We start from the raw sequence: 12,687 nt of genomic DNA, 5'->3' as shown, positions 1-12,687 counted from the left end.
GTGAACCGGGAAAGGGAATCAAACTCATAAATTTCCAACTGTGGGGTAGATGAGACAAATATAGGTTAATTAAAATAAAGCTTTTGAAAGCTTGCCATAAATGAACAGTGTAACTTGAAACTGCATCTATAAACTCAAGAATACATATAATAGTTTTATGTTTTTAGGCAGTAACAGATGAAATCCAAGGGAAAAATGTTAATATCTGAGGAAATAAATTTCTAACATGTCAGTCTAAAACAGATTGCTGCGCTCTTGTTTTCTTTCTGAATTCATCATCTCATCTCCATCTTATGCAGAGTTTCCATAATATAACAATACTCACTGATTTAATAAAACGTATATGTTGAATACCTAATTATGTTTGCAAAATTATTATATTAGAATCAATAAAGATATCCACACCATGTGAACTTTTCACAATTTCTCACCTTACATCAAGCTTCAAGGTATTTTGTTTGAATTCTATGTGATCGGCCATCAAAAAGTATCAGAGAACAGTGAAAAGAAAGAGAAAATATACATTATTTTCTGTTTATGCATGCATTTGTATTCAGTCCCTTTTACTCCAACATATAAAATGCAGTGCAGCTCATTGCCTTCAGAAGTCACCTACATAGTAAATACCAGTTCACTTGTGTGTAATGTAATCTCAGTGGACATAGCAGGCTTAGATGATGAAAGGATGTCCTGTTTTTAAACGTTTCACAGAGATCTGCTCAATCCATCTTCTGAAAATGGAAAGAGTTAAGCTGCAAACCTACCAAAACTCAAGCATGTGGAGGAAACTGGTCCAGTCAGATGAAACCATTTTTTCACTTTCTGGCTGGCCTAAATGAATATGTGTGGAGGAAAACTACCTGTGCACGTCAGCCTGAGCAGATCGAGGAGCTACTTCGTAGTCCAATGCTCCCAAATGTGGCTGTAAACGGCTTAACAGAGAAATGTTGTGATGATGCGCTGAAGGCGGAGTGCTGAAAAGAGCAGGAGCTTCTTAAAGAGGCAGAGTCCAACTTCAAGGCGTTTTTTAAGTCATAGTTGATATACACAGCATTTTATAACAACCAAAGGTAACATAGTTACTTGGTTGTGCTATAAAATGACATTACGACTCCTTTAAGATCCAGACTGGATTTGCAAATTAGCCTCTGGCTACAAAACCTTCATAAAAAGTTTGCTTTGTTTTTCGAATATTGTTTACTGCGCTGTCCTTGATTAAATGAACTTGAATTCGGTTGAGTCCATCTTAGAATAAGATGAAAGATTTCAACAATGTTTTTCATCCAGTCTGACACTATTTAAGGAACTAAACAAATAAATTAAGTATAAATGAAGGGGCAAAAGTTTCAGCCCCAGGATGTGCAAAGTTGGTAGAGATTTGCAGCAAAAAGTGATTCTCCAAAGTGTTGAATTATTGGAGCTAAATACATACACCTGTGTGCTTCTTTGTGCTTCTCTGTTACATAAAATATGTTTATGGTTGTAATGTGGGCAACATTTGAAAAGAATATAAAGGGTGTGAATATTTATCTTCAACTCCTGGGCCTACATTACCCAACCAGGAATCATGTCTGCAGGGTAAACAACATTGCTGCCTTTATCTCCCTCATCTGCTTAACACATGCACTTGTTTTGCTGCTGTAGGTTCCTTTAATGGCTCATCAGTGGATAGACATGCAGTGGCATGCATCACCACCTCCACTCTGTGAGAGGACACGCTTCAGCAGGAGCCACAGGTCCTTCGGTCAGCATCACCCCACGGTGCGCGGTAATGAGTTGCTGAGCTTAATGAGAGCTAATGTCATCACGGCCATTGAATCCCTCTTGCCACGAGGCCATGCTGTTGCCCCCTGCTGTGTTACCGTTAAACAGCAACGTGGTAACCAGGCTGGTGGCAGTGAGCTCGATAGCAGGCCTGCTGCAGTTTGGGCCCTGAAGCAGATGGATCACATGGAGGAGGACAAGAGCCTGTGGAGTTCGTAATGGATCCAATCACAAGTCAGGGCAGCTGAGTTAATGTTGGGGATAATTCTTTGTCTTTATTTTGACCATGAACTACTAGTGGTGGTGAAATTTAACAGCTTTGATTCATACACAAACTTTTCAGCCCGGTGCTTAAACTGCAAGATTGGATTTCAGGTTTGCACATAAATGAAGTGATTGCAGAAGTTCTCCAGGTAAAAATCCTGATTTATTTATGTATGTAGAATGAACTACTTTCAAAATTATGCTGTGAAATTGGAGTTATATGGGCCATTTTTGGCCCCTGTGGCATCAGAGATGTTCAAAAACCCCTTTAGAAGCTCTAAAAGTAAAATTAGAAATAGAAATTGAAATATCTTTTATTGTCCTGCAGAGGGGAAATACAGGTGCAACAGTAGCAAAGTGACAGGCAATTGAAGCAAGTAGATTAACACAAAGATACAAGAAATATATAAAAAAATATATCATAAAAACAGAATTACAAATAAAAAATAGTATTCAGTTATTAAAAATAGCATATTCTGATCAAAGCAAATGTGCAACTTAACTGGATGATTTAAAAACATGTACACATGCAACAGCCTAATTACAATAAGTGACAATAAAAACTAAGTTGTAAGTTAATTTTGTCTTATTTCAAGTGTACTAAGATATTTTCACTAGAAACTAGACAAAAAATACTTGGTAAGATTTTGGTTTTTTGGATTAAAGGTAGAGATGGACAGACCCATCAAAAATACTAATAATTTTAATACAAAGAATGATATTTTAGTTACAGATTCCCTCATGAAATACTACTTTATTTTGACATTGTAGTTTCTCAACTCACCATAAAAAAAAGATTTTGCTTTGATTTGTTCTTAAACAATAATTTTTTGCCCTTTGTTTTAGAAAGTAATGCACACTTGTTTCTTTTGTTTTCATATTGTTTGTTTATCATGTAATTATATTATTAAAGTATTTTGTAGACATCTATAAACTTTATTTAAATTCTGTCCTACATTTTAGCAAAAATAATTCAAAGGACAAACCACAAAAACACATAAATTCAGATTTTTGATAATGTATAATAATACTAATAATAATAATAATAATAATAATAATAATAATAATAAAGTATCGGCGTTGGTATTGGCTCTACTGATTCTGTATTTACTTGGTATCGGATCGATACAAAAAATATGCAGAGGAGGAGAGATAAAGAAAATGAGCGAAGTGATGCGTTAAAATGATATGGGCTGCAAAAGAGGAGACTGGATTCAATGGCAGGAACTGGCAGCAAAAATACTAATTACATAAAGATTTAAAAGATCTGTTCTCATGAGCATTGCAATTTTAATCTACACATAAAAATACTGAATCAAATCTGAGAATTGATCTTTCATTTACTAGGTGTGCAGTAATAGAGTACATCTGTATTTGAACATATTCTGTGACATTTATAGAGAAATCATTAGAAAAGAGAGCGAGGATTAAAACCTGGGCTCTCACTCGTATTTTGTGGGATTTGCCGACAATAAGAGATTAAGTTCAGTAATACCAGACTTATTTTTCTGAATGCCGCCGTTGCACCAGCAGCGTAATAAGCGCTCTGCCTGCGATGGCTGAATTTATTTTGGGATTGTGTTGCCACAAGCGGCTTCTGTATTGATTTTCATTCTCTTGGAATCTCACCAGCTTCCCTCTGCCTCAAACACGTTTTTAAGTGAAAAATAATAGTTTGACCGCATTAATTACCCAGCTTGCAGCCTCAACGTGAAGAGCTAATGCGTTAGGGATGCTGAGGCTGATTTAAGTGTGTGTGTGAAGGCGTGTGGGCGTGTGTGTGTGTGTGTGTCGTACTACGGGACAGTTTGTCTTCCAGGCAGCATGTGTGTCGTCTCACAGCCACCGCCCCTCCTCCTCGTCCTCACCAAGCTGGATAAAGATATTAGCGGGGTAATGTTGACACTGCATCCACACTCGTAATGGCCTCATAAATTTTGCCCGTGTGAAGGAAGGAAAAAAAACAACAAAAACCTGCAGAGGGGCTCTGGGCTCATTGGCAGTCGGCTCAGTTCTCGTCTTTCCTGAACCTCCACATTGAAGGGACAATGTTGACTATTTTCTTGCTTATGTTTCAGCTGTAACTGTTTAAACGGGTTTCATTTAAATTAATGAACATCTGAAATTCAGTTTGTCAGAGAATTGACCAGTGGCCGATAAAAAGGCTTGAGAAGACTGCTGACAAAACAGCCATCCAGAAAACAGTCAATAACACAACAGAGGGGAAGCCACAAAGAGCCACTGCTAAAGAAGCAGGCTCTTCCCAGAATGCATGGCAGTGGAAAGTTCAGTGGAAGGAAAAGCCATGGTGGCAAAATATGGGGGAATTTTTCTGCCATAATCCAAGAGCACGAATGCTCAATCTGAAAACAGGATTTCATGTCTTTTGTCCTCAAACTTTTAATACTTTTGCTTACAGTTTTATTTTGAGAGCAGAACTTCATGTCTTTCTTCTCAAAACTTGTAATGATTGCACCCATAGAAAAAAACAAATTAACTGCTTCAAAAGCCATCACAAAGAGATGTATGCTATGTAATCTGCAACTGTCTCAATGTTTGAATATTCTTCTCACCTGGACAAAGTTTTGTTGGACCGTTCCTCTTTTCAGATAATAGTCAGTTTTACTTTTCATTTGAAAATCAGGGTCCTAAATTTTGGAGGGAGACTTTAGAACATTAAACGTACCTTTTTAAAACAGATGTTTTTTGCTTTGTTCTGATCTATTTTTTGACCTAAATTGTCCTGTTTTCATTAGCTGTAAGTGGTAAATCAACACGTCTCAGCAGAAATAAAGGCTGGAAAACATCAGTCTATGTGTAGTTAATCAATATAATGTGCTTCACTTAGTGAATTGAGTTACTGACATAAATTAACATTCATTTATTAAATATGACAGCATAAAACAAGGATTGAACTGGCATTAGGACAGATGCCGTGTTTTTATAGCAACATGGCTCAAAATGACCTTCAGTTATCTTGACTCCTTTCTGTCCGCCTGCCTCTCTTTACAAAACACTTTTATGTGTTTGTCGCCAAATTATCCAGGGAATCGACGTTCTGCTCAGATGCTTTGCAGCATGCAGCTGTAGAGAATACAAACAAATCACCACTCCAGGACTAAATTATTTAAACCCTGGTAAGAAAAGAGGAAAAAAAAAAACATACCGAATAATATAAGTAAGTTGACATACTTAGTAGAAGTTGATCTCCTTTATCAGCTGAACTCAACAGAAAGAATATCAGAATAATTTTGTCTACTTCTCACACATATTTGTTTTTTTAAATTTTAATCAATTTTCTTGTTCTCTTTTGAAGGACAAACTCAAGAAGTTGTTATAATCCGCTAGGTTTTTGTAACATTTTCTGTGTTTATTTAGTTACTAGTTAGTTTATTAGTTAGTTATTTATTTAGTTTAGTGACTTGAGTCAGCAAGATGGATAAGATGAATCAGTAAAACTTTACAGTGAGCTCTGTGTTGTGCGGTCATTGACGGTGATATGCGACAGCCAGCGACTTTGTCTTAATTAGAGGCTGTAAAGGGAGGAAGCAAGCTTTCTTGGCAGCAAAGATGTCACCCTCGCTCTCTGCAGAACCCTGTGGCCGGTATTGATTGTAAGATCCAACGCCTGTTAAGGGACGGCTTGCATCCAAATGTGTCCTTCAGTAAAAGATTAATGTTGCCGCTGAAAAACAGACTCAATCTATCCCTGTTTTCCCTCTTCATTATTCATGAAACCTAAATGGCAGTTTGCTGAATTAAAGTAAACTTTGGATTTCAAAGTTAAAGAATGACTCTTAGGTTCAACATTCTGTGAAGAAATGGCAGGAAAAAGATTTTGTGACTAATTTAAATTTCAAATGATCTCATCATTTCCATTCGGTCCTAAAATAAATCTTATGAGTACCGATCAAAGGGCTGCAGATATACTTTGGGTAAATCCACTGAAATAATTAGGTTGAAACTCTTACTTGGGAATGGAAAACATTCCTCTACAACCACAGCGTCAAAATTCAACATGGCTGCCGCACATATAAAACAAAGCGGCTGTCAGTGGTGGTTCTTCCATGATTGGTGTTCCCGGATAAGCTCCTCCTTCTGCCACCCCAACAGCCAATCAAAATACAGGAAAGTATCTGAGATTAAAAACGGTGCAGTTCAACACAAAGCATTTCCAGTAGCAAGCAGTGTCCAAAAGAAATAATAATAAAGTTCTCCAGGCTGCTTAACTATCTGTTACGTTTTACTCATTATGTGGTTCTTGGGTGTCCTCCTTTCTAATGCCGCCCTGGGCACCTGCCCATATCACCCATATTAAATAATTGTTACTTTGTATATCTAATAGCTTATGTCTGGTCAAATCCGTAACACACAAAGCACTGGGCAATTTTCACTGACCACTTCTTTAGATACACTAGGTCCTGTTAACGTAAATAGCTAATCAACCAGTTAGAAAGAGGTTAAGCATATAGATGTAGCAAAGATGACTTGCTGAAGTTCAAGCCGAACATGAGTGTGAAGACCAAAAAGTATTTAACAGACTTTGAATGGGCCATTCAAACCGTTACCTCCCTTTGTCATTAGAATAAAATATGCTGTAATGGCCCCTCACAGAAATATAATGTGCTGTGCTACATTTTTCTGCTAACACAACAAATACAAACATGAGGAAATTTTTTTACCTTAACTATAGAGCGGCAGAACCGTCACAGTTCTTTTTCTGCTCCTTTTTACTAAAACTGTGAAAGAAGGAGTACTTTTGGTCATTTCACTTACATTTCTACTCTTTAAAGCTGAAAATGTTGTCTTGGGGTGAAGATTTTTTTCCCTACTGCATGCAAATACGCACATATTATGAGATGCAGTTGAAGGCAAAACGCAACACTCATCACGCGAGGTCAATCCAGGTTAATCCTCTGTGGTTTTAGTCAGATGTGAGATCCCGGCTCAGATGAGGGAGGTGGCTGCTCATGCTTTCATATGACAAGAACATGATGGATGTATTTATTTCTATTGTTTCAACCAATATTCAAATAGATTCAGAGCCAGCTGGTGGCACTGAGAGCCAATTCATTTAATAACAAGGAGGTGTGGAGATTATTTCAGATATATTCAGGCTTTACTGAGCAAAGTGAGGAGAATTAGGACTAATAACACAAACACTTTAGTCTGACACGCATTCAACTTTATCCAGGTTATGGGGTGTTAAAGGATGCTTGTGCCTAATCCAGCGGATCAGACAACTTTGCACACAGTGCTATGGTAAACTACTCAAGCCTTTACTTTTTAGCGATTTTGTTATGTTATAACCACCAACTATAATTTATTTGAAAATGTTGAATGTTCTCAACCTCAAAAATGAATCTGCGGCATTCATACTGAGATTATAGTTTTTACTCGAGGCTTTTGATTTCAGGGTATTTAATTTAGGGTAACAGAGCCACACTTCAGATGTGTGTTTGCAAAACAACACTAAACCAAGTCTGATTTTTCTTTCAGCTCGCAGTTGTTTGGTTGTAATGTGACAAAATGTTGACATAAGAAGGTAAATGGTTTGTCGTTTTACCTGTGCTTGCAAGTGCGGCAAGCTCTCACTTGTCTAGCCCTTTAAAGCTCTTTCTTACGCGACACATTTCTTCTAAAAAAAACAGAGGTCTTGAATCCGACGGTCATCTTTAAGTCTTTACTGAACTTAAAAGAAAATAAAAATAACAAACAGATTCAAGCAAATAGAAAGTGCCGGTCAAAAGACTGTGTTACTGTCAAGGTGCCAGACTTCTACAATGAGCAAGTACATAAACGAATTAGTCAATAACCAATCAAAAGGCACCACGTAATAAGCTTAAGCACAATACAATTACAGATGCTTACCTTTTTCAAATAGAAGAGTAAAAAATTAAACTCACGTAAACACAAAATAACATTTTGTATCAAGTTCCAAAAATGTATATATGGCTCCTACAGTGCTCCTTAATTTACTGTACTCCAAACACATTCTTGGCCCTCACTTGCTTCCTCTGGATAAACATCTTGCAAAAAATCCTCAACTTTTTGGAAAGCAAAAGCAGCTTCACTAGGAAACTGCTATTTTAATTACACACGTCTCACACACCTTAGAACAAACATTCTCACAGAAGAACAAAAACAACCTTCCAGCTGTGTTTTCTTCCTCAGCTCGATGTGAAGGAAAGCTAAATTTACACCACCAACACACAAGGGTTTGTTCCTGCATCCACTTGGTTCAACAACTGGACAGTTTACATGTCCGAAAGACTAAACAGTGACAAAAAAAATAATCAAAACTTGATGCGTGGCACGTTGATTATGTGTCTGCTGGGTGTAAAATAAAATCCTTCCTGTAAAATGAGTTCTTCCCGATATAAAATTAACATCAAACAAACTTAGTTCTTTAGCAGAGTGCTAACTGCTTAATACAAAATAAAAATTAAAAGCAAATAAAGTTGCAAATAGTAAAAGTAAAAACTTCCCGTTATAAGCCTTCAATGAAGTAAAACAGTAGGACAATGAGGTCGAAGTTGAAACTATCTGGGATTATCTTTTTAAATTCAGTGACCACACCCTGTGCGCTCTTTGCTGAAAGACTAGAAAACAGTCACAGGAAGGACTATATCAAGATGGAGTTCCTTTTTTAAGTCCCAGTCTTATTGTTCCACCTCGGAGCGGGAGAGAGGAGCAGACGCACTCCTTCCTCGCCTGACGTAAACAGGAGACCCACAAACAACGAGCGACCTCAGGGTCAGACTTTTCAAAATGTTTGCCTTGTCCTCTACCTGTTACAGGGTAAACACGATGCATTTGCAATATCCACTAACACGCTCTTCATTTTGGCTACTTGATCTGTGTTTTGATACCAGAATAGAAAGATCTGGGCCAGATGCAAAATATTAATACATGAGAATTATATAGTGCTTTTTGGGACACTCAAAGATGCTTAATATGCTGTTTGATGGAAAACTAAAATTTCACATTACTATGAAGACACCTTCCTCACTGTAAAACATGGTGGTGGCAGCACCATGCTGTGAAGGTGCTTTTCTTCAGTCTCAACAGGAAAGCTAAGCAAGTTTAGTTGAATTGAGCTAAATAAAGGACAAAAGTGGAAGAAAACCTATTAGATGCTGCAGCAGAAAAACTACCATCAACACACAACCTGGGATGCAATGGATTCACACATTAGAATGGTCCAGTCAAAGTTCAGAGCTATATATGAATCTAACTAACAAGCTGTGGCAGAGCGTAAAAAGTAAAACTGATGCTCACAAAAGGAGAGAGTGGGCATTTTTTAGCCGCTGTTTTCAAATAAAAAGTCAAAAACAACCCATGAACACATATACTAAACCCAAATATAAGTTATTTTTGTGGTAAAGCTTTTAAAGAGTTAACATGGAGAACGTCCTTAGTTACCTTGTAGGTAGAGGATTGTGTTTATGCCCGAGTCCCACATGGATTTGTGCAAATGCAGATTAAGCTTAGCATAAAACTTTGTTGTACATACATTCAACAATAAACTGGATTCATGTGTGGTACTGACCTTTTCTGCTTTGGGTACCTGAACTTTAACATACAACCCCACTATAATCCATTTTATTAATCTGCTTACACGCAATGTTTGGTCTCCACTTTTTATGAATGAAGAAAAATATGGTATCCCCCTCCTGCATCTTATAGAAGCACATAATGCTGAACTGCTGTGGTTTGTTCTAATCCTGACAATTACATGATATTTCACGGCAACAATATAATACAAACTTTATGTTATCTAAGTGTTGTGATTGTACGTCTGCGTGTGAGAGCTGCTGCTCATCCAAAATGAAATAAATTCGAGCATCTCGATGTTGTCAGAGTATCTGCCAGAGCTGGTTGGGGCCACAGAGCACAATTTATCATCCTCCCGTTTATTGACTCAAGATGAAAACTCAATAATTGCACCAACAAAAACGAGGCCAGAGGTGCAACCACATAATGTTTGTTAATGAGCTGAACACCCACTTAGTCACAGCACATTTGTGGTGCATTTGGCTAAAATTAGCCATAAAGTTTAAGTTTCTTGTTTAAGTCTATAAGGACTTTCAAAAACAAATCATACTGAACTATTGTACCAGAGAGTTTATCAAAGAATGACAATCATATGCCAGCAGTCACAGCCAGATTGCCTGATGTAGAGAGGGATTAACTTTTGCCCTATAAGTGCGATGCATTAATCATTTTCTGCTATTGAAGGGGAAAGCCTCAGTGTGCAGCAAAGCTTCAGATGGATTGCACTTACAGTCCCAGTCGTCCAAGTGTCTGATTTTTTATATAAATGTGTCTGATGGACTCCTATTCAAAAACTGGAGCAACTACAGTGGTATCTACAGCAATTTCCTTAAGATCTACAGCACTTCACATTATGTGAAAATGATTGCTGCATAACTCTGTAGCTGGGAGCGAAGAGGCGTAAGGATGCTGTTCAGAAACTGTGAAATTGCATTATCAAATAGGGATTAAATAAATGAACTGTGGTGTCGTTCTGCTCACAGACTTTCTGAGCCTCCCGTTGAGAAATTTGTATCTGAAAAATGCAACCATCCTCATCCATTTTGGTGTAAAAATGGAGCACTTCTACAAATGAGGTCAAGCCTTCTCTGAAAACAAATGGACCCAAATATGAAATAGTTTGATGCGATGCACGGCTCAAAACGACCTGTAGTACTCTCCGGCTGTTTTTCCCCTCTGCAGCTGCACCGATCAGCCTTAGAGTCACCGCCCTTATTAATGCAGTTGTTTGTTTGCGGTGGTCCACTGCACACATGTTTTTAGTGTAATAAATCTTCACCATCTGACCACAATTCAGTTTTTTTTTTTGTCTTTATTGCGGCGCTGCTGAGTCACAGTGAATGTATGGTTAAATAGTGTCCATGGGCTGCTAAGGATGTGGAGCTGGGCTGAGCAGGAAACAGGGAGAGCAGTTTCCTGTTTTGTAATAAAAAAAGAGCCTGTTGTGCAGCAATCAAACAGACAGATGGGTGTGCAGTGGGAACAAGACTGGTTTATCAATGTGGGGGGCTTTATTCCAGCTTCAGGATACGTACATGAGAACTATTACTTACCAGAGCCACTCTGTTAAAACAAATAGCTAGAATTCAGTCAATAAAAGTGATGCGACAAAGCACTGGGTAGATCTGATCCAACACTTCAGAGTAGGAATTATGTACATTTAACAACTAAAATGTTAAATTAACATGCAACAAATAGATCAATCACATTTTTAGCGACACAGCAAGGCTGGTTAACTATTAAAATAATTTTCTTTATTTAGTTTGTTCCCATGTTAGAAAAGATAAAGTAATAATAAAGTTTTGCGAGATCAAACCTCTTCCTGAAAAGCACCACTAGATATGCATTTATTGACAACGAACACCCTCCGTTTGCTATCAAGTTTTACTTTAGCATTAGCTCTGAATTGACTATTTTTGAAGATGTAAAAAGAGAATACAAAGGTAGGCCCATTGTTAATAAATAACTTTTATTTGTAAGAGAATTTAATTGTTGTTGGTGTCCAACTGGTTAGTAGTTTAGCTCTCATCACTTGAACAGTTCGAAATTACCCGGATTATAGCATGCATTTAATATTTTTAATCAAGTATCATCTTGGCTTTCAGGAATAAAGTGTACAATGCCAACTTATTAGAGCAGATTTAAGTTTGAATCCAACTTAGCAGATTTAAGTAGTTTAGCAAAGATGCTAATGCTAACATCAAACTTGGCTAGCTGAGCTTCTGATCCCTGAAGTTTCCCAGCACTTCATTTAAGTTGTAGAAATTTCTCAAGGATGATCAGGGAAATAGCAAAAATGTTGGGCTTCATGACAAAGGTTGTAAATACTTATGTAAATGTGTTTTTTTTTTTTTTTTTGCTTTTCTATTTTTAGGAAATATGCAAAAAATCTCAAACATTTTTCCACATTGTAATAATGGGTTATTTTTCATACAGGGGTCATTTAATACAATGGAATAAAGCTGTAATATAACAAAATGTAGAGAAAAATGTGAATGGTTTCTGGAGCCTTTTCATCGTCTAAATACAATCAATTTCAGCAAAACTATAGCTGAACAGTCTATGTAGAGGCATATCAAGAAATTTATTTCCTTTTGTGGAACCTTTTTTGGACCCATATGGACTAGTTTTTGTCCAGAGACTCACACCAACCTTACATAGCCAACTGAGTGCTAGCAGTCCCAATGGGGCCTATTTTCCACTAATAAGGGGCCCATAATAAATGTTGGTAAGATTGAAAGCCCCTCAAACCTGGGGCCATCTCTGGATAGTGATGATACTGCAGATGTTCTTCACTTAAGGTAATTTCTAAAACAGAAATGGACACGTATTGTATTTTACTTGTAATATTTAAATCAGCATAAGTTAGATATAAACTAATTTCAGAGATTAAATATATTTTGAGTAAAATTATTTTAGGAAATAGAATTTAAATAGTTTTAAGATGTAAAACTATTTTGAAATTAGAAATTTGTTCATTGCTGTGTTTCAGTCGTTCAAAAAAAATTCTTTGCAGAAATAAATTATGCATAAAATCCAGACAAATTTATGAAAATCAGAGTTTAATAGATTCAATTATAACTGTTTGTTTCATTATTGTAC

Source organism: Xiphophorus couchianus, chromosome 20, assembly GCF_001444195.1.
Source record: "Xiphophorus couchianus chromosome 20, X_couchianus-1.0, whole genome shotgun sequence".
Lineage (NCBI taxonomy): Eukaryota > Metazoa > Chordata > Actinopteri > Cyprinodontiformes > Poeciliidae > Xiphophorus > Xiphophorus couchianus.
The sequence above is the reverse complement of the archived record's forward strand: the minus strand, read 5'-3'. Positions refer to the sequence as shown.